The 3382-nt window shown below is 31.0% G+C and overlaps 1 protein-coding gene across 1 annotated transcript in view; it reads right to left on the bottom strand.

The window, feature by feature from the left end:
* Positions 1 to 2171, bottom strand: part of LOC108567961 (zinc finger protein basonuclin-2-like) — a 61954-nt gene extending 59783 nt beyond the window's left edge. Inside the window, exon 1 of the mRNA XM_017928783.1 lies at positions 2110 to 2171. The gene's annotated coding sequence lies outside the window, so the exon portion shown is untranslated. The remainder of the gene's footprint in view (positions 1 to 2109) is intronic.
* Between the last annotated feature and the right edge of the window lie 1211 nt (positions 2172 to 3382).

Raw genomic sequence — 3382 nt, 5'->3', positions numbered from 1 at the left:
CGAATAGAAAGAACGCACTAGAAAACGGTTTAATTAATTTTCAGTTGAAACTCCTCCGCATTTCTCAATTATCCTTCCGCTCATCATTTCTCTCATGGAACGCGCAAATGCAATTTCATTAATTAATACTCCAAATGTTCTTATCTCCGCAGTTTGGATCATCTCGCTTTTCGTGTACAAAACACAACACACATGCACTCGGCATTGTGTGTTGTGTTGTGTTTCGCAAAACAATCGCGCACTAATTAAAATCGCATCCCGCCACTGCCAAATGTATTCTACGTCGTTCCTAATGATCGTACGTATTTCACGATTCTCTTCACAAAGTTTTTCAACCAAAGAACTATCATTTAAGATATTTAATAAATTTAATTAAATTTTAAGTTACATTTAATATATTTTTTTTGAAATTACTAATAAATATTTAATAGATAAATAAAATTATAAATTATCCCATAAAAGCAGAGAAATTATTATCGAATGCGTAATAAAATCGTTGAACAGGAAATACACACATTGGAGGTCATTGGATTCTGTGAATGAAAGAGTCACTGAACAATATACATTCAGTTTCTTGTAAAACGGATTATTAAGGTTATAATTAACAATTATGTTATGAAATTATAATTTTATTTTGAACAAAATTTCTGTACACGTTTTGATTTGATTTGATGTGAACGGACAATTAGGTTTTATCTAATATTGTTTTCTTTCTATTTTATTCGTCGTTCGGTCCACTTGATTCAGACTATCGCAGATTGGCATTTCATTTTATTTTCAGCGTACTTCTTTTTATTTTACGTGTTCAATTTTTATCGCTCTAAGAGATTACGTGATTTATGGCACTGTTTTGCATTCGGCTTTCGTGTTTCCAATCTCAATTCCACGGTCACATTTCTATTAAAGAAAATATATATTTTGACTTCAAAACTTTACAAAGTTTAATATAATATACATTTAGAAGAAGTAAAAAATGATTATTTAACAAAATTATATCTGACTAAGTGTAAAGTTATTTATACTATAATATAATAATTAAGTTTTGTAGGTTTAAATAAAAAAAAATGTTTATAATAATTTGTTAGGAATCATTTTGAATACCGTTGAAATTTATTTAGTTTTTATTTATTTTGTTATTAAAATTAATTAGAAATCATAGAATGTTATAAAGTAACAAATTTAATAATGACATAATTATTTCTAAACAGTTTGTGTAAATTATTTAAAAAAATAATTTTTTGTCTTCTTTTTAGAAATTGTTGTAAAATAAATTGAAAAATTGTTAAAACGATTAAAAAAAATAATTTACTACTGATGCTATTAAAAGTTTTGCTGTTAAAATAGGTAGAAAAGTTATTTTATTTTGGGAACATAGGTAAGGAGGTGTGAATTTATTTCCCGAAATTAATGCGGGTAATCAATGATTTCACACGTGCCATACGCAGAGGAAGGATAATTAGCGTTTCCGAGAAATCCGATTCTTCGCCTAATTACTTATGGACAGGTAGAAAAGCAACAGAAAAAAAAAACGTAGAAAGAGAGCCGTAGGCTACGGCATACACGGGTTATCGTGTGCACTTTGTAGCTTGTTGTTATTATATAAATTCGTTTGAACGAGAAAACCAACGTCGCCTATAAATAAATGTTTTATTGGTCGTTAAAATTGAGATGTTCCAATCTCGTCTGTGTACTGTTATAGTTGTATATTATATATGCAATTACACGCGTATTTGCCAAAGTCGACGTCTAATCTGTTCCGACTAATAAGGATTATCTTTATGCATCCGTTATTAATTAATTTAAACGATACCAACAACAGTTTAAAATTGTTTCCGATCTACTCGGATTTAATTGTATAAGGGGTTGGTATAAAATTTCATATTTCTTTGCGTTGGTATTGCATGTCTGAGCACATGTATTCAAAGGATTTATAGCCATTTAATGAAATCTTCCGGGGCGCATTTAAATAATTCATACATTCCTCAAGGCTCGTCATCAGTTCCATCGTAAACAGTCCGAATGAGGAGGAAGAAGAAGAAAAAAAATACATCCATATGTGTATGTCTATGTGCGTGCCATCTATCATCCGATACGTTCTGTCAAACTTACCTATTATCCCCATGACTTTCACGATCAATCTTCAAAAATGCACCGCGCTCCGTTGCTGCATGCTGGAACAGAAACTGAATCAAAAAACAATATTCAACTTGGACTACCCCAGGGGGTGGCGCAAAGTATATGCTCGGTCTCAATTACTCCAACAACATTGAACTAATGCTCACTCTTAATCTAACTTCTTCACGTACGATTATCATATTTTCGACAAATCAAGTTTTGTATAAAATTCGACTTATGTACACAGTCGTAAGTTGAGAAATGTCTGTTCAATAAACTTTAATATAAGTTAAGTTCCATTTAAATAATTATACAAATTATATTAAATGATCCGAAAAAAAATTCCAAAATTATATTTTTTTAATGTGACAAAAATATATTTTTGTTTAATTCATTAAAACTTACATTGTACAAAATTATAAAAAAATATATACTATAAAGTACATACATTAATATTAAAAAAAATAACTTTATAAATTATAGAAGAAAATGTACGCATTATGAAAAAAAAAATATTGTAGATTCATAGAAATATTATATGAGGGTTAACTGTATTTGCTCTTCATTCTTCTTGTGTATGCAACTCCTGACCCACATTCCGCGCCGCAACCCCTAAAACCGGTGGTGAAGGGTACTCTCGCACCCCTCAAATAGATTTCGTTATCAGAGACTTTCGTTATTGATCTTGTTACTATTATTTTTTTCTTCTTCAAAATCATTAAATCGCCCTTGAAGTGTATATAGATTCCATAATATTAGTAATAATAATTTGTTAAACAACAAAAAAAAAACAACAACAAATCGATTCATATTACGTTCGATGCAACATTTGCATATGCACCGCTCGAATCGAGCGGTGCGATGATTTAATTGTGCAGGAATTAGTGCGCCCGTAATTACACGGCGTTGAGGAGATCGCTATCTGCGCCGTGTGTTGTTTCGCTTTTTTTAGTGATTCCAATGAAGTGATTAGCGGGAATTGTGCACCTCTCTGGTTTTGTAGAAACGCTGAGGAGAGAGAGAACAAACAAAACCAAAAAAAACAAAACGAGAGAAGGCCGCTCCACGTGCCACACGTGTGGACAAAATGTTCGGTGGACAAAAAAAAAGAGAAGCTTGTTTAAAGCTGGAAAATTGTTGTGTAATGAGGTAAGAAATTACCGAAAAAAAAAACAGAGAAGAAACATATATACAAACAGATGAGTGGTTACTTTTTTTTTAACTTTTTCGGTTTGAGTTTCAATTAGAGTTAAAAAGGATAGAGGAA

The sequence above is a fragment of the Nicrophorus vespilloides genome, unplaced genomic scaffold, assembly GCF_001412225.1.
Source record: "Nicrophorus vespilloides isolate i.1.1-1 unplaced genomic scaffold, Nicve_v1.0, whole genome shotgun sequence".
Taxonomy (NCBI): domain Eukaryota; kingdom Metazoa; phylum Arthropoda; class Insecta; order Coleoptera; family Silphidae; genus Nicrophorus; species Nicrophorus vespilloides.
Note: the sequence above shows the minus strand (reverse complement) of the source record. Positions and strands in the feature narration are given on the sequence as shown.